The following is a 25705-nucleotide window of genomic DNA, read 5'->3' on the forward strand; positions in this document are numbered from 1 at the left end:
GGGACTCCACACTTGGCTTAAAGCAACTTCACACTTGGCTTAAAGTCTAACACATTTGGCCTAAAGCAACTCACCAACTATTCTAGTAGAGTTCTTACAAGTCTATGGTATATCTACCTTAGCTAAGTATGTGAGCTCACCTCTTCTCTCCCTGCAGGTGTCTGTCTTTCCTTAGACTGGAGGCTAGGTCTTTGCTTTGTTTTCCCATAGGTTTGGGGAAAAAAAATGAATTTTAAGTTAATCTAGCGGTATTACATTAGAAAAGTGAAAGTGACGTTCTTTTTAGCTCTCTATATTCCTGGAGCAGAAGCTGGAAATGTTGTATAAAATATTTGTAATTTCCAGAAATCTTTTTTGTTCTCTGACACTTTTGCCTGTGATTAGCAATGTGATTTTGCTCTAAAGATACTTTCTGTTCTCTAATCTCCCTAAGAATATTGATAAGAATTTAAAATATAATATTATATGTCCCAAAGTATTTCTTTTTCTCTAGTATTATTTGTTCTATTTGTTCATCTCATGTCTTCTATCTTATTGTTTTATTTTTCTTTACTGCTACTTTTTGAATTTCTATCTCTAATTATAAACTAAGGTTAGGATACTTAATGAAAATAATTTTACCCATATTCTAGTTACTTTCTCAGTAGTCTTATGCCTGGAATGAAAGACCTGCTTAGAAGTTATTTGTACAAATTTAGAAAAATTTTTACTTGAATGCTTAGCTGGGCAGGTTGCAATGTACTGACATTTTCTCTAAAACCAAAATAAGATGAGATTTACTTTGAATTATCGACATTTATATTTAGAGGCCTACTCCATTTCCTAGGAGACTTTTTACCTCTTTAAAAAAAACTTTATTTTCAATAAGAAGGAAAAAAAATCACACTCCATCAGTGACTCTGTAGTACAAAATTCTATGTATCTGCTAACTCTAAATATATGAAGTGTCTCTAAAAAGTTCATGAAAATTTATATTATGAAAAAACTATGCATGGATTTTAAAATTTTTGCACCAAAATGAACTGGTACTAATTTGTTATAACTTGTCTGAACAAGATCTAATCTGAGGCACTAAGCAGAATAAGATATCAGTTTGAGAAGATCCCCTAGCAGAGCAACATAGATTCCACAAAAATTAGAGCAAGAACTAACATCAAACTTATGGTGAAACTTTTGTGGAAGAATGGTGAAATCATGGATGGTTTACAAAATGTTTATAGGTAAATGCCACCAAAAAATCAGCACTTTAATAATGGATAACTAACTGATAACTTGTAAGAAGGGGCCAGACAATGTTGAAACTGAAGTCCTCAATGACAGGTCAGCCACATCAACTTGTGAGAAAAAAAAATTAACCTTGTTCATGTCCTAATTGAGGAGAAAGCAATTACTAACAGCACAAACGCCAGTCTGTGCAATGTAGGGAGACCCCGTCTCTACAAAAGATTTTTAAAAAATAATTAGCTGGTCCTTGTGGTGCTTCCCTGTGGTCTCAGCTACTCTGGAGGCTGAGTTGAGAGAATCACTGCAGTGAAGCAGCAGTCAAGGCTGCAGAGAGCTATGATTGAGCCGCTGCACTTCAGCCTGGGTGACAGAGCAAGGCTCTGTCTCAAAAACGAAACACCAAACAGCGTAAACAATAGCCAACACCACAGACATTTCGGTAGGTTTAACTTACACAATTCTGACTGAAAAATTTAACTTGGGAAAATCGTCCATTTGATGGGTGCCAAAACCACTGCAACCCAGATCAGCTGCAGACAAAAGCAGAGCTTTCAATGGAAATTTTAAACATCTGAGATCAAGAGCCTGAAGAATTTCTTCAAAGAATTTATAATAGGAGGTGAAACATGGCTTTTCCAGTATGATACTGAAGACAAAGCACAATCAAAACAATGGCTACCAAGGAAGAGGAAGTGGTCTAGTTAATGCAAAAGCAGACTGGTCCATTGCAAAGATGATGGCAACAGTTATATGGGATGCTCGAGGCATTTTGCTTGTTGATTTTCTGGATGACTGAAGAACAACAATATCTATTTATTATAAGAATGTTTTAAGAAAGTTAGCTTTAGCAGAAAAAACACATGGAAAAGCTTCAACAGAGAGTCCTTCTCCACCTTGATAATGCTCTTGCTCATTTCTCTCATGAAACAAGAGTAATTTAGTGAGAATTTGGATGGGAAACTATTAGTTATACACTTTACAGTCCTGATTTGACTTTATCTAGCATATCTTGTTTCCTAATTTAAAAAAACATATATGTAATGGTTAACCATTTGTCTTCAGTTTGTAATGTAAAAAGATGGCATTTAAATGTTTAAATTCATTGATGGGGTTAAAGTTCTTTAGGGATAGACTAAAAAGCTGGTATTACTGCTTTCGAAATTGCCTTGACCTTTATGGAGTTTATTTTGGGAAATAAAGTTTTATATTTTTTATTTTTATCTGCTAATTTTATTTTTTCCACAAATATTATAAAGTTATCTTATACTTGAGAAGCTTGAGTAGAATGGGTTTTACGACTAGTGGCAATTTTTCTTGTGCCTCTTTTGGTCTGCTGGTCTGCAATTTTCTCCAGTTTGGTTTATTTACTTCCTCTATCCCATCTTCTTCATATTATCTAGAGATTTTGTGAGGGAAAAAACTATTCAGGCAGCTTAAAATATTCTCTATGTTTTTATGAATTTTACCTTTTCCACTAAATATTTACTGTAATTTAAGTCGAGTTTTATGGTGGAAACAAATTTAAGTATATTTTTTCAGGCCACCATCTTGAACTAAAAATTAAACTGAATTTTTTAAGCTACTATTTTTATTTTTTTAAAAAGAAATAAAATTATTTTAAAAGTTAGAAATAATAGTGACCTGCTGTAAACTTGGTGTTCTGATTACAATCTGTAACTTAAATTTGCAAAAACATTCATATTTCATCTTCTTTTCAAAAGTTAAACAAGTTTGCTTGAAAATATATAGTAGTCATAAGGTGTTATGCAGAGAAGAAAAAACAGACTCCATATCAAATATCATATGAGGAATTCTCTTGAGATGCACTTTAATAGAACATTTTACCTCACCACAGAATTTTGTAAGTACCCAATCTTTTTTTTTTCATCGTAAGAATACTTAGGCACAAAAGAGATAAATGACATCCTCTGGCTATAGTCTCAGTAAAATGAAGTTCAAATAAAATCTTAACAACCCAAGAACTTAATAAGGACTGTCACCCCAGTCAAATAAAAGCAATAGATAACAATCACAGAAGCAACAACAATAAGCAAACCACTACAATTTTTTAAATTGCCTTTAAAGATATTGAAAGCTGAAGACTAGCAATACAGAATGAGAATCTAAGATTTCAATCTGTACTTGTCCTGGGAAGCTAAGCAATATCCAGAAATTAATAGTACCTTTCTTTCTCATTTTATTTATGCTAATCGATGTCTTTGTTTCAGTTGTAGGCAGTAGAATAGTATAAGGCTAAGTATATTTCTTAACTAGGTTTCACTTGGCAGCCATTTTGAGAAATCTTTGTTCTTTTATTTTAAGGTTTCTGCTTTATTTTAGAAGATTCAGATACTGCAGCAGGAATTCTTTTTTTTTTTTTTATTTCTTTTTGTCTTTTTGGACAGTTAATGTTACTAAGTTAGTTTATAAGAAAAATTTCTTTGCAATGTCTAAGTGCCTAGCATTCATTTGTTCCCCTCATGATGTTCTTAGTAATTCTTATATTTATTATGAGAGAAATCTATGAAATCCCATCAATCTATGTGGATTTTATATATGCACTCTCAACTTGCTCAACTTGCTCAGATGTGCAGAAAACATCCAGGATCAAAAGAAGGAGGAGAGGAGACTGACGTCCATCAGGATAAACAAGAATAAAATGCATTTCATTTATTAATCAAACAACAAATCAATATTTTCAAAATTGATAATAAAGCATTCATAAAACAAGATAGCAGACCATAGTATACTTTAAGTTGGTGAACATGCTAAAATGTTTTCTCTTCCCTGCTTGTGCTAAAGGATGAGAACAGCACATATACACAGACCTGGGGAAGTTTTGGTACACCTTTCTCTTGGAGACCCCATGAACTGTGGTGAAGTAGAGAGGCTACCTTAGTGTCTAGCTTAGAGGTGAGCCTGCTTATAGCTGCATCTGTATTCTGTGGTCAAGAACAAGGGTAAACATTTCCTGTAGGATTTTCGGCCCAGTGGCACACATAAGAATCCAAAAGAGGGTTAAAGGATTAACCTTTAAAGATGTATTTTCAAGATATGAAAACTGTAAAATTATAAATAGAGCTCTTTAAGCTCTAAAAATCACATTATGCAGAGTTCAATAAAATATAAAGACAATAACACTTTGCAAAGAAACCACAGGAAGTATTCTTTGCCTTCTTATTCTTTAAAAAGATCCTACCTGTATTGTACCCTAAATTTATAAACATGATTCTGAATCAGGGAGCGTTGGGAGCCAGATGTTCACAGGGTTATGTCTTCATTTATCTCACTCAGTTAAAAACTCACAGGACAGAACAATGTGGCTACCCAATGTTTAATTTTATATCATGACTTTTATTTAGAATGAGTTGGTCAGCAGAAAAATCTACGCTTTCTAGTATCACCTGTGACTTTCGAATCTGTTCCTTTTCCTCCACTCTGTGTTACTCTGAGTCGTCCTAAGGCTGTGAGTGCTATTCCCAGGACATTTACCTTTGTGTATTTACATTAAACATTTCATGAAACAAAACACTATTCTAGAATTTAGAAGTTTGTTTCTTACAGCAGAAATTAATAGGTAGGTATGTACTTTTGTGAAGAAACAGGCTTTTCCTGGGGTAACAGTGTTAGGGACATAGTGCTATCCAAAATAAAATCGAATAGCCTCACATCTGTCATGTCCTGACCATCTATGAGCTGAACCTTAGATGTTTATTGTATTAACTTATCCTGGGGGTTAAAATGATTCCTACAGTCTCGTCTTCAATTATTTAAGGTCCTTAAAACCAGACAGTGAGACCACATCCACTTTCACCACTGCATTGCCTTGCCACCTAGGTTAGGCATACGGAAGACCCCTTAAAAATATTTGTAAACATTAGTGAATGAATGGACGGATGGGTTAACAAGTAAAAACTAAAATAGTTAGTTGCCATCTAACTGGTTTCCACAACATGACATATATTAAAACTTACTTTTTAAATGAAATATGTATTATTTTTCACCACTAGATTACAATGCACAATCAGCCTCTTTTTGGCCATTTCTGTTTCATCAGTGCCTAAGGAGCTAAATGAATTGGAAAGCTTTGTCTGAAATCCAGAAGTCTTATCCGTTGAGCACATAAAGTGTAATACATTTTACATTTAATGAAGACATACATGGATTGCCATCCTAGAACCCTGGCTAAATTACCTAACTCTCAGCTGACTATGTTCTGCCTACTTAACTTCTCTATGCAGCAACTATTACTTTCAGTGTTTTTCTCCATCCTTTAACTAACATTTAAAATTATTTTGCACTTTAATCTGTAACTACCTAGGGGTGAAATACAATAGCTATTTTTGTGGTGGTTAGAGTGGCCCCTGAAGAAATGCATTTAAATTTGCGAAGTACTTTAGTTCCTTTTGAGACTTAAATTACTGCTCCATAAATGTAGCATATCGCAACTGCCAATGCTGCTATAAAATCATGTATTGAGAACGATTATAGACTTGTCTAAGATTACTTTCTTTGTTGTCACTTTTGCCATCCATTTGCTACCAATTTTATTCTTTCCGTATTAAATGAAAAATGTTTAAGGAATTTACCCTCTTTCCTCATTCCAGAGGCAAACTACCTAAGCAGATTAAAAGACTTTGACTATCATAGCAAGCTATTTTCGAATATCAATGCCATTTTCAATATATTATTTTCCTTTTGGAAACCATTTATACATGAGGAAAAGAGAAATGATTTATAATAATCAGCCAGGGAACGCAAACCAGGCAGTAGTAACTTAATGGCTTATATCACTTTCTCTGTACAAATGTCATCCAAACATTTGGTTCCAGTTGGTTTATTTTGGAGAGTTTCCACAGTAAGACAATTTTGTCTGTCTTTGACAGTCAAAACAGTCCTTCCAGTCAGCTTCATTAGTTGCTTTAGTTCAGCTAATATGCAACTCTCATGATCAATCCATGCCCTCAAGGTTTGGAGTCTTGTAAGAGGAAAAAAGAAAAACAAGAGTAGTCAATGAATTATTGGAAAGGAATATTGTGACAAATGCTTTATGTTACTGTTAAAGCCAGAGACCCTGGAGGAAGAATAATCTCACTCCATCAGTTACAGATGGAGTGAGATTCATATATATGCCCTCCGGAATTTCCTGATATTTCCACGTAGATTATACAATTTTTTAAAAAATTGTGGAAAATCCAATCAAAATTATTTTCTGAGAAAATGTCTCAGTTAACTCTGCTTATTTATGCAATCTTCCCTTTGCAACTAACTACCCTTAATTAATCATTGTTGTTTTCTGTTTTCTAAGTTGCCTTATAAATATGTGAATATTTCTGTTAAGTATGTTCTTTTTCCTTTCCAATTTGTTATAAATTCTATTTTAAAAAAAGGTTAGATGTCCTCTCTGTTGTCCAATATTTAATAATCTATTATACCAAATGTCTCAGATATAATGTCTTTCCCAGTTTTATTTATTATAAAGAGTGATTATTGATGCATACTGAAAAATTAAGTATAATCAATATGAACTTTCCATCACAACTGGAAATGATTAATTGAGATCGTAAATTTAAAATGTAAATATGCCTTTAACACAAATGACATATTTTTGGTTTTATTTTTCAAAAATGTAATTATAGGATTTCAAAATTTTAAGAATAAAAAGGTAAAATTTAAGTGCCTAATATGTCGCAAAATTTTTTTCCAGTTTTGTATTTTACTAAGTGACATAAATGGCACATAGTACAGAATTTGTTCTTTGCATATAATTAATTCATTTATTTGAAAATTGAATTGATACTCAAAAGATTAAAATATAATTACAACTATATGAGGAAAAAAATACATATTTATATTTTCATATGCCATTTTGCTATTTCTTTTAATAAATCTTTTTCTCTTTTATGAGTTAGATTTTCCAACTTTGGGCATCTTTCAAGTGCCTGACCTGGGTAAATTGTTCTTTGTCTGCCTCTTTTAATCTTTATTATTTATTGAGTCTAAATGAAGACACTATGTTCTAAATATAAATTACCTACTACCTAAAAATTCTACCTAATCACTGCCTTTGTTTAATCGCTTCATCATTTATCACTTTATATTATTTTAGTAGTTTCTTTGACGCTTTTAGATTCTTATCCCCTCAGCAAATTTTAGTTTGCTGTTGTATTTTGAAATATTTCTTAAATTAACCTCTTTTTGAAGTATCATCATATTAGGATTTCTTCAAAATATAACAGAACTACTGCCAAAGGCTTTTTTTACAGTTTCCTTTCAAATAGCATTTCTTTTCTTCTGAGACAAACACTTTAGCCTAGGTATTGCTATAAGAACAAATCCTGAATCTTAATGGTTTAACAGAACAAAACTTTGATTTCCTCTCATAGTGCATGCCCAGTGCTGGCTGTCAGGGAATTTTGCTCAGCTTTGTCTCTCAGCAACTCAGTAAAGTAAGAGTTAATATCCCCAGATACTACCATGACCACTGTAACCTTGAGGGATAAAGTCAGGAGACTGGTGAATCACCACTCCCTTTCACCATTCCTAAACATCACTTTCTGTTTATGTCATCTAAACTACTATGTTATCTATTTATTCAAGTCACACGACAACATTAGACTTGAAATGGGATAGAGAAGTGCAACCTCACAATCTGAGCAGAAGGAAGGAATATTTTGGAACAAATATTAGAAATATTTTGTGAATAAAATTTTGCATTTGCACATTGCAGTCGAGTCTAATTAACATAAGTAAATATCCAAATTTGTTATTGATGGAGGATTTTTCTTCTTGGGCACTTTGCAAACCGGGGACCCCCTGCCGGTGATGCCTCGGCCAGGCCTTGCTCAGCCACACTGGCATGCCCCAGCTCACCTGTGTAATAGCTTGTACCTGCATTCGGAGGTTCCAGAGCTTTTGTACTATTCCCAGGAAAAATAAGGATATGCTGGACATTGAAGGGTGAGAGGGGCGGAGAAGAATTTTATTGAGCAACAAAACAGAACTCAGTGGGAAGAGAATGTGGCAGGTGGTTCCCCTACCTGAGGGTGGGAAAGTTCCCTGTTTGGCTGGGTCAGGGACCTTTTATGGACTCCGAATGGGGAGTGTGTGCTGACTGGTTTGTGAATACGCAAAAAACTTAAAGCAAAGACAGCACTCAAAGGTAGGCTCGACAGTGTAGAAAAAACAATTAGAAAAGGATAGGTATGTGTAAAAATAGGTGAAGGGTGGGGACCAATCAGAGAAAAGTGCACCAAATGGGAGGCCAGGTTCTCAATCTGGTCCGAGAATGTAACTTGTAGCTTGGCTTTCAGGCTTTAAACTGTCTTTGGCTTGGAGGTGGAGTTTCACCGGGAGCCCGTCCCTATCTGCCTAGGCGTTTGGCTGCCTCTTGCCACTGTCATTATTATGTTTTAGTCTCTGTGTTCTTTTCATTACTTTAAACATCACACCAAATTTATTTAGTTAATAGTATTATTATTTTTATCTTACATTTAGGATTCACTGAGGCTCACAGGTTAAGAAATTGACAAAGTTCAGGATGACAAAGTTATGTTTGCACTTCACTTGTCAGATGCAAAAAATTATTACATTAAATTTACTCTCTTGTAATTAATATATAATAGTTGAATTAACATGAATGACTTCATAGTAAAGCCCATGCAAATTAGAGATTGTACGCATTTTAAAGATTTATTAATAACTTCAAGGATACAGGAAATCAAGCAACATAGGGAAAGGAGGGAGAGTTCTGACAATAAAAGGAAAGCTCTCAGATTCTTCCTTCCTGCGTGGGGTGGCTTCCTCTGGAATAACAGAAGAGATATATAAGTGATGTTTATAGGTTATCTCACATAGCAAGAAGAATTTCTCTTATAAAACATTTATACTTTTTATCTGACAGAGTTAAAGAACTTATCCAACATTTTTCAAGGAGCTTTGACTCACAAATTGATAGATTCTGGTTTATTTTACTATTTGTAAAATAGTAATTTTGTACTAATTACAAATTTTTTACCTAGTGTGATCAACTTAGGCAACTCAGACAACCATGTCAGATAAAAATTTCATATATAATAAATAATTATATATATTTAATAACAAGTAACAATGACATACTTCTTTATATCCCATGGCAAGGTTGACTATGTTTTATTTTTTTCTTTTTCCAATAATACTTCTCCAAATTGACTGAAGCATTTAGAACATTCTTTTTTTCTTTTATGTAGTGTTAAATTTCAGTTCAATAGAACAGAAAATTTATTTTGACTTGTAGCTCTGCTCTTATCAAGTTAACAGTACACTGATTTCTGGTGTCAGTCCAATGTAATGACTTCAAGCTAAATAGTCTCTCAACAAATTCATTTGAGAATTAACTATTTAGGATTTTACCTACTAGCAAGAGCAGGTTAGGCTTGTAGGAATCCTTTTTCATTACTCTAAAAATTTTTATTCACATTATATCTAGCCTATATCACAGGCTTGTTTTGGTAGACTGGCTGTTTGTTCGTCAGGTTCTTTGTGTCTATTCATTGTATGTGCTATTCGTGTCTAAAATGCTCATCACTTTTAAACACAGTGAAGCATATTGAATGTTTTCATAAGCTAAGCTTCTATTTTTTGGTGAAATTTGTTTAGAAAAATAGAGGTAATTTGAAGTCTTGAATTGAAGCTGGATTCCAAATAAGTTACAATTTTAATAAAGAAGTTTAGAAAAGTCTTAAGTTTGCTGGCTCGTGGCGTGTGTGTGTGTGTGTGTGTGTGTGTGTGTGAGTGTGTGTGTTCAAAGGCAATCTTATTTCTAAAAACAAGAATCATTTCATTTCTACTGCTTGGGTTTTGTTGTCACCTACACTAACATCAAACACTTAGGTGAAATCAATTCGTCTTTTTTAGACTGCTTCCTTATGACTGCTTCAAAAATCATCAAATAGTTTTTGAGAAATAGCATATAAATTGTTTATCTTACTGTAATCCTTTCTCTCCATTCTTATTCTCAATGCGTTTTCAAAGTAAAGGATAACATGCTTCTTGTTCTGTACTTTGAAAACATGATTTCATATTAGGTCAGTAATGTAATATTCTTTTCTATCAATCACCGCAGTGATAGTAGTCTTGTAGACACACATCTAGAAGTTTATCTTCTTCCATTTTCATAATGTAAAAAGTCTCAATAAATGATTCCCCAAGTTTTTAGGAAAACAAAATGTCCCCCAAAATTATCATTATGACATCCTTACTCTCACAGGTACACAAATCACACCCCTTTTTAGGAGTGAAGGCTATAAAGTTTAGAGGATATTTAGTACATAAGATCTTTTCTCTTTATTTCTTAACTCTATAGTTAAACTAAATTTGCCAAAATTTGTATTTTTATTTTCTATCAAATATACGTATGGTTGAACATAGTCTAGTTTATATTGGCCAAGATGTCAGTGATCTTTTGTTTTATGTTTTCTGCAGCTTTATTAAAATATTTTAGAAATAGTTTATATAAAACTCTATTTTTCAAACCAAAATATGTAAAGGGAGTTTTATTGTTGCTCTGATTTGACACATTAGTTGATATACTGTAGAAAGCATGATTGTTAATAATGTCTGACATATCAGCTGTATTTGTAGAAGGCAAACACACTTCTTATCAAATACCCCCTTTCTTTATACTCAGGTGCAACCTCTGATACAGGAAATGCTGCTTTACCCAGATTCATGAAGTAATCAAGGAAACTCTATGATAATGTTTATTTGCTCATGTGATACACACACACGAACTCAGCTGGCATTGTTTGAGACTGAGCCTTATATGGGAGACAAAAACCTTTGCTTGATTTAAAAATACATATGTCTCATCCTAGAACATGAGGGTCAGTATAAACATATACTTCCATATCCACTTCTTCACCATGTTCAATCCCAAATTCCTTTCTGCATATTTTGCAATATACTCTGTCATGATTTTTTATTTCCCAAATTCAGTTGCATATGACTTTCCATCTATCAATAAAATAACAGATCTATTTAGCCTGCATTTATGGTGATGTATGGATCATGCTGGCATTGGCATTTTAATGTTCTCATTTTCATTATTTGAACTTTTATAAAACATGATCACTATCACAATGTTCAAATTGTGAAAGTATCACTACATTGATAGCATAACATTTTATGTGCAGGCAATGTTAAAGGACTGTTAACACTAAGGATTATAATGCACTTAAATTGTGCACTTAAGTCTCATTACTTATAGTGATGCAACAATGGGTGATCCATTATTGCAAGGCACAAATTACTTTCCCAGCATCACCTTTTATAGGATAAAACAGCAACAGTAACTGTGGAAGATGGAAAATCCATGCCTTATCCATTTAATACTGAAAATATGTTACTTTCAGCTCTTTTTTGGGGGCTGGCTACTGTATTCTTTTTGTATTCTCTCTACTCCACCTCCTACCTCCCCATACACCTCCACACCACTGCATTCATACCTGAAAATGGGTACATTTTGAATCCCAGTGAGGGATATGCTGTGACACTGAATTTTCAGTGCTAAGACAAAATCATTTCTGGGCCAACCAAGAAAATTGTTCTCCCTGTTCTCCCTACTTTATGACAAGTATATACTGCAAATGGTCCTCTGCAGATAAGATATCTTTCTCCAAGCAAATATTAGCAGTATGTTTTTCCAGAGATCTGATTGACATAAACATTATACTTGGTTATCTGTCTTCCTTTTACTTTGTTGAGAGTCCCTCCATGAAAAGTCATGAATGAATCATAGTTCAGCTCCTTTAGCTCCTTCCTCTTTATATGGAGATATACAAATTATATCTACATATTTGTATGTGTATACATACATACATTACACACAAATTAATGTCATGTAATTTTATTTTTATTTATGTATTTTTTTTTAAATTTTTTTTGAGATGGAATCTCGCTTTGTCACCCAGGCTGGAAGGCAGTGGCATGATCTCAGCTCACTGCAACCTCTGCCTCCCAGGTTTAAGTAATTCTTCTGTCTCTGCCTCCTGAGTAGCTGGGATTACAGGCATGCACAACCACACCCGGCTAATTTTTGTATTTGTAGTGGAGACAGGGTTTCACCATGTTGGCCAGGCTGGTCTAAAACTGCTGACCTCGGGTGATCCACCCGCCTCGGCCTCCCAAAGTATTTATTTTTTCTTACAAAAAGTATTTATTCTTACAAAAAAGGAAAAAATAGTATAACGAACCAATGATTATCTATTCATGGCCACTCTCTAAGAGTTTAAGACTCACTTTTCAAATATAACCACAATATTATCACAATATCACAACAAAAAGAAAAGAAATACAATGAAAGTTTACTAGCATGAAATATCTCATTTTGATAGAAGAAGGAGGCAGATAAATCCCAGACAGACAGGAGTGAGTCCCTGGTGAAACCCCACCTTCAAGCCAAAAAGTCTGAAACACATGGCCCAAAGTGAGAACTTCTGTTCCTGTTTGCCCAGTCTCTCCCAATTGGTTATTTCTGAATAATGTCCTTTTGCCAATCAAATGTTGCCTTTTCCAAAACTACTTATGGCCTGCCCTCATCCTATGTGTATAAAGACACAGACCCAGTAGTTAGAGAGAGAGGTGGCTTGACTGGAGAGAGGTGACTTGACTGCAGGGAAGAGACGGCCAGACTTTGAGGAAGAGATGGCTGGACTTAGGGGGAAATCGACCTGCTTGTCCTGTCCCCTCTCCAGCTCCTCTCTCCACTAAGAGCCATTTCCATCTCTAAATAAGATTCTCCAACTTCACCATCATTCAAGTGTCTGCGCAACCTCATTCTTCTTGTGTGCTGAACAAAAGTTCAGGACCCACCAATGGGGTTACCCAAAAAAAGCTGTCACACTGGCCCCTTGCCCTCACAGGTAGAGGGCAGCTTCCCTACAGGACAAGGCAAGGGGCCAACTGAGCTGATAATACACTGCTGTCTATGGACACTAGTGCTAAGAGACCACTGTAACCCACCCTCTGGGGCTTCAGGGTTGCAGGCACTCCCACCTGGGCACTACTGCAGGCCCCTCGTGGCGTGGCCAGCCTCACTCGCTCACCTCACGTGCTCCCTACTGTAAGGGGTTGAGTATGGCAGGCCAAGTAAAAATGGCACCCCTATTGCAAGCCTGATGAAGGGGTCACAAAAATCCTGCATCCACTGGTGTTCAAATACCCCTGATTTTCACATACATATATTTCTTCACAATTTTTATAAATCAATAATTTTGCTTTCTCTATCTTAATTTTTTTTGCAATGTGTTTGTTAAGGAGACAAGTTGTTTTATCCTGTAGTTTCTTAAATTCTGAATCTTGCTGATGGTATCAGTACAGTGATTATATTACAGAGTTTCAGTCTCCCTTAAATTTTCTGTAAACTGGTAGTTTTATATAAAGGCTTTACTATATTTTGGTTCTTTTTTTTTTTTTTTAAATAACTTTACAAGTGATATAGAAGAATACATATTAAATGATTTTTCTCATTTTTTTGGTGTTAGCAGTGATGGATATTCATTGCCTAGATTCATTATTTTATTATTTAATAACTTGCAAAGTGGTAATATTCAAATTCTATTTTTTTCTATTTCATTCAGCAGCAATACTTCTGAAAGATGAAACTTCCCATCTTTAACTTTTTGATTTTATTCACACGCAATTACTAGAGGAAAGGCAAAAAAGTGTTTTTATTGTTAGTTTGTGTCTTTTTTTTTTCAAGTTTTCAAAATAAGTTCGTTTCCTGATAAATACCCCAAGATAGTCAACAATTTTTACCAGTATTATCTTATGAACTAAATATATTTTATGTGTTGTGGTATATTTCAAATATCTTACTGCTGCTCCATTTTTCCAAATTAGCTAGCGGAAACCTTTTGAAGTTGGCCCCTGAGTCCTTTAATGCTGAAATAATATTAACCTTTGAAAGCTTTCTGGCTTTATGTCCTGACAAAATGTTCCATGTACTCACTTTGTATTTTCTTCCCCAGGCTTGAAATAAGCTGTTTGTTTAAAGAACAGTTTCTTTTAGTGAAACATTGTGTTTGGAAAATAAAATCTGATCTTCTGGAAACAAATGCACATTTTAAGTATGACCTTTGGACACAAACACAAAAAACCTCTCCAATTAAAAATAACTTTTAAGTAAAAACAGGCTTTATTTTTTCTCTTTAGTACAGTAGTCTTTTTTTTTTTTTTTTCCCTTTGTTTGAAACATTGTATCTCTCTGTCACCCAGGCAATCTTGGTTCACTACAACCTCCACTTACCAGGTTCAAGCAGTTTTCATGCCTCAGTCATCCAAGTAGCTGAGATTACAGTCGTTACCACCACACCCAGCTAATTTTTGTACTTTTAGTTGATATGAGATTTCACTGTGTTGGCCAGGTTGGTCTCGAACTCCTGACCTCAAGTGATCTGCCCACCTCCATCACGCAAAATATTGGAGGTGACTGCCCCCAGCCACAGTAGTCTTATTCAATGAAAATTCATGATGTATATCTCTCTGTAAACTAGAAATACAAAAGAACTTCCTCAAACTGATGAGCATCCATGAAATACTTATCACTAACATTACACTTAGTGGTAAAAACCTGAATATTTTCCCCTAAGACTTGGGATTCACGTACTGATGTGCTTACTCAACACTTATATTCAAGATTTTCCTGAATATACAATATGCAATAAGGTAAGAATACAAAATTAAAGTACTTACTGGGAATAAAGAAGTAAACTTTTATTCTCGGGCCGGGCGCGGTGGCTCAAGCCTGTAATCCCAGCACTTTGGGAGGCCGAGGCGGGTGGATCATGAGGTCAGGAGATCGAGACCATCCTGGCTAACATGGTGAAACCCCGTCTCTACTAAAAATACAAAAAACTAGCCGGGCGTGGTGGCGGGCGCCTGTAGTCCCAGCTACTCGGAGGCTGAGGCAGGAGAATGGCGTGAACCTGGGAGGCGGAGCTTGCAGTGAGCCGAGATCGCGCCACTGCACTCCAGCCTGGGTGACACAGCGAGACTCCGTCTCAAAAAAAAAAAAAAAAAAAAAAAAAAAAAAAAAAAAAAAAAAAAAACTTTTATTCTCAAACAAAATGATCACATACATAGAAAATCCTAAGGAATTTACCCAAAAAGTCACAGAAAGAAAGTATAATACAGTCACAGGATACAAGGTCAGTAACGAAGTCAATGATATTTCTACAAGAAAATGAAATTAAGTGGCATTCTGGGAAAGTCAATACTATAGAGATTAAAAAGGTGAATGATTTCCAGAAATTAAGGAAAGGGAAAGTGATTGATTACAAATGACATGTACTGGGAAAATTTTATGGTAAAGGAATTATTCTATGTGATATTGGATAGTGAATACATGACTTTCTGTGTTTGGGAAAACCCATAGAAATGCAAATCATAAAGAGTGAACTTTAGTGGATGCTAAAAGAAAGCAACCAACATGTCAAGAGGTCCCAGGAAGAAATGTAAACTGTGGCAAATTAATCTAACTGTATTATAAATATATGCTATATCAGAACTAAAAGGAGTGGGGAAACACTGACCTAAATAACTTTGGAAAATGGTGCTTTGGTTAGAGATTTAATACTAAATGTAAAAGAAACTGTACACAAACACGGTACCCTAACTGGCAACTCTATTTATCATGATTATATTGGTTAATAAACTTCTGAAACTGCTTTAAACGTATACTGGGGTTGAATGAATATGGATAGTGGATGCTGAGAGCCAAGATTTTCTCTCTGAAAGAAGGAAGTTAAAAAGAAGCAAGCAGGCCAGATGCGGTGGCTCATGCCTATAATCCTGACACTTTGGGAGGCCGAGGAGGGTGAATTGACTGAGCTTAGGAGTTCGAGACCAGCCTGGGCAACATGGTGAAACTCTGTTTCTACTAAAATACAAAAGAAATTAGCCTGGCATGGTGGCGTGTGCTGTAGTCCCAGCTACTTGGGAGGCTGAGACAGGAGAATCACTTGAACGTGGGAGGCAGAGGTTGCAGTGAGCCGAGATTGCACCACTGCACTCCGGCCTGGGCTACAGAGCGAGACTCTATCTCAAAAATAAATAAATAAATAAATAAACAGATAGGCAAGCAAAAAAGACTAGAAGCCTGTGGGATACTGAATTACTATCAGAGATACCAGTGTGGATTCATAATTAGCTATATTCATATTCAGATGGATAAATCTAGAAACAATTATAAATATGAATGCACACGTATGTTAATATAAGTACATATATTACCTAGCTTTATCTCCTGAAAGAACCTAAGAACAATGAAACCCCTGTAGCAAGGTACATACTCAATGTCCAGTAAAAGAAACTAGGCTCGGCCGGGCGCGGTGGCTCAAGCCTGTAATCCCAGCACTTTGGGAGGCCGAGACGGGCGGATCACGAGGTCAGGAGATCGAGACCATCCTGGCTGACACGGTGAAACCCCGTCTCTACTAAAAAATAGAAAAAACTAGCTGGGCGAGGTGGCGGGCGTCTGTAGTCCCAGCTACTGGGGAGGCTGAGGCAGGAGAATGGCGTGAACCCGGGAGGCGGAGCTTGCAGTGAGCTGAGATCCGGCCACTGCACTCCAGCCTGGGCGACAAAGCGAGACTCCGTCTCAAAAAAAAAAAAGAAACTAGGCTCCCTTGAAGAAATGGCTGATACTAGGAAAGTTACAGGGAAAATATTATAAAATAAACCTAGAGCACTAGAAAGTAAACAATTACTTAAATATAAGGCTCAAAATTTTTAAAGACATGCCTTTAGAAATAAAAGAATGAAGATTTACAAAATCAAAAATATGAAGTATGTCAAATGGAGACCGGAGCCAATCTGAAAGAGCTCCTTATGGAAAAATCTAGAACAATTTGAGCAACAAAAATAATGTAGTATTACATTCCAACACGTAAGTATCCCTAAGTTTATACTTATATACAAATGATTGAGTAAATATAGGAATAGAGGAAAAGAAAAAAACATACTTTTCCAGAAAAATTGCATTTAATATATGTAGGCACTTCCCACCTCCTAGCAGATCTTAGTTAGCTCCTTGCCTTTCAGAGTGGGCTGATTGAGGATATGCTAATAAATGCAGCAATGTGGATGAATCTCAGAAACGTTATATTAAGCAAATGAAGCCAGAGCAGAAGGCTACAAACAGTATGATTTCATTTACAGGAAACCCTAGAAATGACAAATCTAATCTATATTGAGAGAAGTAAAGCAGTGGTTTTCTGGGACTGGGGAGGGAGAAATTGACTGGGAAAGATCACTAAAGGTCTTTTATCAGTGATGGAGATATTTTGCGTTCTAATTTGGTCATGGTTACACAAATATATGTATTTATTTATTTACATTTATGTAAGTAATGTACATTATATACATTTATTAAATGCAATTTTTCTGGAGAAGTATGTTTTTCTTCCTCTATTCATACATTTATTCAATCATCTGTATATAAATATAAACTTAGGGATACTTATGTGTTGGAATATAATGTAATACATTATTTATTTTGTTGTTCAAATTGTTCTAGATTTATCTATAAAGAGCTCTTTCTGGTTGGCTCCGGTCTCCATTTGACATACCCCATACTTTTGACTTTATAAATCTTCATTCTTTTATTTCTAAAGCATGTCCTTAAAAATTTTGAGCCTTACATTTAAGTACCTGCTTACTTTCTGGTGCTCTAGGTTTATACACACACACACACACACACACGCGCACACAATACATATTTTACATATATTTTATATATATAATATATTTATATACTGATAAAAATAAAGACTTAAATGGGTCCACTTCATTGCATGTAAACTAAGTCTCATTAAAGTTGATTAATAATAATTTTTTAGAGCCCCAGTGTTCGCTTATTTTAGAAATGGTATATCTTGGGGGGAGGGGGGAGGGATTGCATTGGGAGTTATACCTGATGTAAATGACGAGTTGATGGGTGCTGACAAGTTGATAGGTGCAGCACGCCAACATGGCACAGGTATACATATGTAACAAACCTGCACATTATCCACATGTACCCTAGAACTTAAACTATAATAAAAAAAAAAGAAAGAAAGAAATAGTATATCTTGCCTTAATTTCCTTCTTAGAAGACATAACTATCTCTTTAAAATCTGGACAGTTGTTCTTTCTTTCATTATTCATATCTCAGCTACTTCATGCAGTGTTTCCAAAAGCTCCAAACCCTCAGTGAACATCTTACCAAAATACTTCAAAATACATAATGCACCTGTAATTATTTGATATAAAAATGAAATGTGTAAATTCATCTAAGCATTTTTATACTTGCTAAGATCTATCTTGAATTATATTTTTGCATTTTTCAATATATTTTAAAATTTATTATGAATTTCTGTAGTATGGTTTCAGGATTTAGGGTTTTGTTAACACTCAGGTTTTGCAATCAGCAAACAAGTGTTTAAGACTTATTTCTAGTTGGTTTTAATGCTGGTTGCTTTCACATATGCCATATTCATGAGAAATAGTAACCATTTTTATAATTTGAGATATTTGCAAAAACTGTTCAGGCACTGTTTTAACTCAGAAAACCTGGAACTTACTAGCAATCCCACTTAAACCATTCTTTATTGGCCTATATTAAGTGAAATTAACACAAAGACCAAGGTCCTGTGCCTGTTGATTTATAATCTGCCAAAGTGCTAAACACTCCTTCATCTGGTTTTAGAGAGAAATGTATACGATTAACATTATAACATATCATAAATTATTTTGATTTGTTATGCCAGAATTATATTTTATTAGTTTTTTTCTTGGCATTTTATATTATTGATAAAGTATTAGGCAAAAATTTAATCTATATATTGGGTGTTTCCATATTCACTATTCTCTCTATATACATGTTTTAAAAATATTCAAATTCACAAATACAATTCAAAATATAAATTATGGTTCCACAGCTGGTACACAACATTTGATAAAATGCGGAGATAAATATCACTTTATTATTGAAGAAATTTCTATAGTAGTTCTCAATCTTTTTATGATTGAAATTCACTTTAAATTTTTAAAAACTGGACACTGTATTTGAAAGAATTAAGTAATTCAAAACACCTCTGCACAATTGAGCAATAACTACAATACAATTGTTGCTAGTGTATAACAAAGTCTCATAATGTGTATAAATACTCTAGTTACTGCAGTATTCAGTGTGTACTGTTTGTCTATGGAGTCACTTTCAAGGCATGCCACGTAACCTCTCTGGGACATCGTTATAATAATTTATAATATAAATATATAACAACTAAATGATCTCCTCAAATCTTTTTTTATGAAAAAATTATTCTCCAAAAACTAATTTGATGTCTTTTCTCTTTATGTGTACATCTGGCATTTCATTTGTATGAAATTATACATATTCAATTCTCATGGAAAGAAAATTCTTGAGAAGGGAAGTCATGCTCCTGTTTTAAACCTGTAGCAAAATGCAGATATGCACTGTTATAGGTAGAATTCTTTTCTCCCTGGTATGGTTTGGCTCCCTGTCCCCACCCAAATTTCATCTTGTGGCTCCCATGATTCCCACATGTTGTGGGAGGGACCTGGTGGGAGATTATTGAATCATGGGGTGGGTCTTTCCCGTGCTGTTCTTGTGATGGTGAGTGGGTCTCATGATATCTCATGGTTTTAAAAATGGGAGTTTCCCTGTGCAGGCTCTCTCTTTACCTGCTGCCATCCATGTAAGACGAGACTTGCTTCTCCTTGCCTTTCACCTTCCCTTATGATTGTAAGGCCTCCTCAACCACGTGGAACTTAAGTCCAATAAACCTCTTTCTTTTGTAAATTGCCCAGTCTCAGGTAAGTCTTTATCGCAGCATGAAAATGGGCTGATTCAGTAAATTGGTAAGAGTAGAGTGGAGCGCTGCTGAAAAGATTCCCCAAAATATGGAAGCTACTTTGGAACTGGGTAACAGGCAGAGGTTGGAACAGTTTGGAGGGCTCAGAAGAAGACAGGAAAAGGTGGGAAAGTTTGGAACTTCCTAGACACTTGTTGAATGGCTTTGACCAGAATACTGATAATGATATGAATAATGAAATCCAGGCTGAGGTGATCTCAGATGGAGATGAGGAACTTTTTGGGAACTGGAGAAAAGGTGACTTTTCTTATGTTTTAGCAAAAAGACTGGCAGCATTTTGCCCCTGCCCTAGAAAACCGTGGAACTTTGGACTTCAGAGAGATAATTCAGGTTTAGGGTATCTGGCAGAAGACAGTTCTAAGCTGCAAAGCATTCAAGACGTTACTTGGGGGCTGTTAAAAGCATTCATTTTTATAAGGGAAGCAGAGCATAAAAGTTTAGAAAATTTGCAGCCTGACAATGCGATAGAAAAGAAAAACTCATTTTCTGGGGAGAAATTCAAGCCTGCCGCAGAAATTAGCTTAAGTAACGAGGAGACTGATGTTAATCCCCAAGGCAGTGGGGAAAATGTCTCCAGGGCATGTCAGAGATGTTCACAGCACCTCCTTCTATTACAGGCCTGGAGGCATAGGAATAAAAAGTAGCCAGGCCCAGGGTCCCCATGCTGTGTGCAGCCTAGGGACTTGGTGCCCTGCGTGTCAGCTGCTTCAGCTGTGGCTGAAAGGGGCCAATGTAGAGCCTGGGTAATGGCATCAGAGGGTGCAAGCCCCAAGCCTTGGCAGCTTCTACGTGGTGTTGAGCCTGAGAGTGCACAGAAGTCGGGAATTGGGGTATTGGAACCTCCACCTAGATTTCAGAAGATATATATTCCCAGGCAGAAGTTTCCTGCAGAGGCAGGGTCCTCCTGGAGAACCTCTGCTTGAGTAGTGCAGAAGGAAATGTGGAGTCAGAGCTCCACACAGAGTCCCCACTGGGGCTAGTGGAGCACTGCCTAGTGCAGCTGTGAGTAGAGGGCCACCATCCTCTAGACCGCAGAATGGTAGATCCACCCACAGCTTGCACCATGCACCTGGAAAAGCTGCAGACTCTCAATGCCAGCCTGAGAAAGTAGCCAGGATGGGGGTAATACCTTGCAAAGCCACATGGATGGAGCTGTCCAAGGCCATCGGGACCCACCTCTTGCATAAGTGTGACCTGGATGTGAGACATGGAGTCAAAGGAGATCATTTTGGAGCTTTAAAATTTGACTGCCCCATTGGATTGTGGGCTTGCGTAGAGCCTGCAGCCCCTTTGTTTTGGCCAATTTCTCCCATTTGAAATGGCTGTATTTACCCAATGCCTGTACCCCCATTGTATCTAGGAAGTAACTTACTTGCTTTTGATTTTGGAGGCTCATAGGTGGAAGGTACTTGCCTTGTCTCAGATGAGACTTTGGACTGTGGACTTTTTGGTTAATGCTGAAATGAGATATTGGGGGAATGTTGGGAAGGCATGATTGGCTTTGAAATGTGAAAACATGAGATTTGGAAGGGGACAGGGCAGGATAATGTGGTTTGGTTCTGTGACCCCACCCAAATTTCATCTTGTGGCTCTCATGATTTCTGCATGTTGTGGAAGAGACTCGGTGATGACTGAATATGTGGGTGGAACTTTCCCGTGTCTTCTCATGGTGGTAAGGGGGTCCCATGAGACCTGATGGTTTTAAAAGTGGAGTTTCCCTGTGTAGGCTCTCTCTTTTCCTGCTGCCATCCCTGTAAGATGTAACTTGCTCCTCCGTGCTTTTCACTTTCTGCCATGACTGTGAGGTCTCCCCAGCCACATGGTCCAATTAACCTCTATCTTTTGTAAATTGTCCAGTCTCAGATATGTCTTCATCAGCAATGTGAAAATGGACTAATACACTCTCCAAATAATATGTTGACATCTTAACTCCTAGTAACTGTGAATGTGACCTTATTTGGAAATAGGGACTTCACAGATATAATCAAGTTAAGATAAGGTCATTAAAATGGTCCTGAATTCAGTATAACTGGTATCCTTATAAGAAGGGAAATTTGGACACAAAAACTCATATGAACAGAGAGAACACAGAGGAAGATGCTGGAGTGATGTAACTACAAGCCAAGGAACTCTAAAGTTTGCCAAGTACAGAAACTAGAGCCCTAAGGGAGTACATGGTCCTATTGACACCTTGATTCCAGACTTCTAGTCTTCAGAACTCTGATAAAATAAGCTTCAGTTGTTTTATGCCACCCAGTTTCGGGTACTTGGTTATGGCAGCCCTAGCAGACTAATGAACTCAACAATTAATATTATTCTCCATTTAAACTTAAAAAGATTCACAGAGGAATAACGTGGACATTTACTGTGTTATATGTTACTCTAGAAAAAGGTCATCACATTGGTTTGGTTTCTTGTGGCTGCTGTAACATATTACCACAAATGTAATGACTTAAAACAACATAAATTTTTCCTCTACAATTCTGGAGGCCAGAAGTTTAAAACCAAGATGTCAGCAGAACCTTACTCCCTTTGATGGTGACTGTCAGCATTCCTTGACTTGTGGACACATCACTCCAATCTCTGCCTCCGTGGTCACATGGTCTCCTATTAAATCTGTCAAACCTCCCTTGGCCTCATTCTTACTTGTCATTGGATTAGTGTCCCTATGGATAATTCAAGATAAACTCTTCCTCTCAGAGTCCTTAATTTATTTACCATATAAGTTTTGCTATATAAGTTAACATTTACTATTTTACCATTGACTGGTTCTGGAGATTAGAACATGGGCATATCTATTTTGAGACCAACATTCAGCCCACTACAGCATATAACTCTTAATACATAAAAACTAACCACATCCATACTTCTAATTATCTAATGATACTATTAAACATCCACCATATTTTCTGAACTACAGTTTCTTATAGGAGTAATTTAAACCTAAAAATGACTACAAAATGCAATAACTATATATTTTCTTAAAAATTGAATATTTTGCACATTTTCTACAATGAAGATATAGAATGCTTAAAGTTGTAGCTTTATTAATTACATTTTTTAATCACCCAGAGGTTATGGATTGTATTAAGCTTAACTTTTGGTTTTGTATGAATTTTGATAGATGTATAATTACATATATCTGCTTTATGATCTCATAGAGAATACTTTCCGTGCTAGAATAAAAGTCCTCCTTTTTTCACCTATTCATCCCTTAATCCCCTAAACCCTTGGAAATCCAAGCTCTTCTTATTATCTCTATACTTTTGCCTTTTCCACAACTTAATATAGTTGGAATTATATACTATATATCCCTTTCACATTGACCTTGTTCACTTAGTAATATTCATTTAAGATTCCTCCATGTCCTTTCATGGATTGATAGCTCATTTCTCTTCAGCACTGAAAAATATTCAATTGTCTGGATGTGCAAGAGTTTATTCATTCACTTACTGAAGGATATGTTAGTTGCTTCCAAATTTTTGCAATCATAAATCAAGCTACTTGGAACATTCATGTACAGATTTTTATATGGATTTTAAGTTCATTTGGGTAAATACCAAGGAATGTGACTCTTGTATTGTAAGAGTAAGTTTAGTTTTGTAAGAAGCTCTCAGACTGTATTCCATAGTGACTGTAATACACTGAATTCCCACCAGAAATAAATGAGAGTTCCTGTTGCTCCATATTCTCATCAGCATTTGGTCATCAGTGTTCTGAATTTTGACCATTCTTATAGGAGTATAGTGTATCTTGTTATCATTTGCATTTCTCTGATGACATTTAAGGTGTTGTATCTTTTCTCATGCTTGGTTACCTCTTGGATAAGGTGTCTGTTAAAGTTTTTGGCCCCTTTTAAAAACAGATTGTTAATTTTCTAGTTGTTGAGATTTAAGAGTTATTTGTATATTTTGGTTGGTCGTCATTTATCAGATATGTCTTTTGCAAATATTTTTCCCAGTTTGTGGCTTGTCTTTCCATTTTCTTGAACAGTGTCTTTTGCAGAGCAAGAACTTTTCACTTTGATGAATTTCAGCTTATCAATTATATTGTACTGTTGATGTTGTATCAAACCATAGCCAAACTTAAGGTCATCTAGATTTTCTACTATGGCATCATCAAAAAGTTTGATAGTTTTGCATTTAACATTTAAGTCTATGATCCATTTTGAGTTAAACTGATGAAGGTTGTGAGATCTGTGTCTAAACTTCTTCTTTTTTTTTTTTTGCATTTGAATTTCCAGTTGTTTCATCACCATTTGTTGAAAAGATTATCTTTTTCTAGTGTATTGCTTTTGCTCTTATGTAAAAGATCAATTGATTGTACTTATGTAAGTTTATTTCTGAGTTCTCTGTCCTCCTGGTTTGTCTGTTCTTTCACCAATACCAATGTTTTAATTACTGTAGCTCTATAGTACGTCTTGAAATTGCTTAGTATAAGTCCTCCAACTTTGTTTTGCCCCTTCAATATTGTGCTGTATATTCTGGATCTTTTGCCTTTTCCTATAACATGTAGAATCAGCTTGTCAATATCTACAAAATAACTTCCTGGCATTTTTATTGGGATTCTGTGGAGTCTTTAGATCAAATTAGAAAGAACTGACACCTTGACTATATTGAACTTCCCTATTCATGAACATGGAATATCTCTTATTTATTTAAGTATTCTTTGGTTTCTTTTGACAGCATTTTGTAGTTTTCCTTATGTATATCATATACCTTTTATCAGATTTATGCCTAATTATTTCATTTCTGATTGTGCTAATGTAAATAGTATTGTGTTTTATTTTATTTTAAAGTTTACTTGTTCATTGATAGTATACAGGAATAAATTGGCTGTAGTATATTAACCTTCTATCTGGCCTTTTTGTTATAATCATTTATTAGTTCTAGGAGATTTTTATTGATTCTTCTTAGATTTTCTATTTGGACAATCATGTGATTTATGAACAATGACAATTTTATTTTTTTTCCTTCTTAATAATTGCATGTTTTAGCTTGAATTTTTATTTTTTAGTCTTGCAGCATCAGCTAGAATTTCCAGAACAATGTTGAGAAGTGGTGAGAGGGGATATCATTTCCTTGTTTATTATCTTTTTTTTTTTTTTTTTTTTTTTGGTGGTGAAAGGTGCTTTATTCATAATGACCAAATTACTAGATGTGCTTTATGAAGTGTTATTTTTTCATTAAAGACTTTCCATTATTTCAGATTTTTAAAAATTTACTGAAACAATGAAATACAGCAAACATTGAGCTGTAAAGTATATAATTCTAAATAGAACAGCTTGTGCCAAAATAAGTAGACTCAATTTAACGCCTTACTCACATAATCCTTACAGAAAATTTACTTACAATTTGCATTTGAAACCCAGATTTTGATTAAAATGTTTGTTTCTCTTTTTTTTTTTCTTTTCTTGAAATTACTTCTTTTTTTAAAAAATTTATTTATTATTATTATACTTTAAGTTGTAGGGTACATGTGCATAACGTGCAGGTTTGTTACATATGTATACTTGTGCCATGTTGGTGTGCTGCACCCATCAACTCGTCATTTACATCAGGTATAAC

This window comes from Theropithecus gelada, chromosome 6, assembly GCF_003255815.1.
Source record: "Theropithecus gelada isolate Dixy chromosome 6, Tgel_1.0, whole genome shotgun sequence".
In the NCBI taxonomy this organism is placed as follows: Eukaryota; Metazoa; Chordata; class Mammalia; order Primates; family Cercopithecidae; genus Theropithecus; species Theropithecus gelada.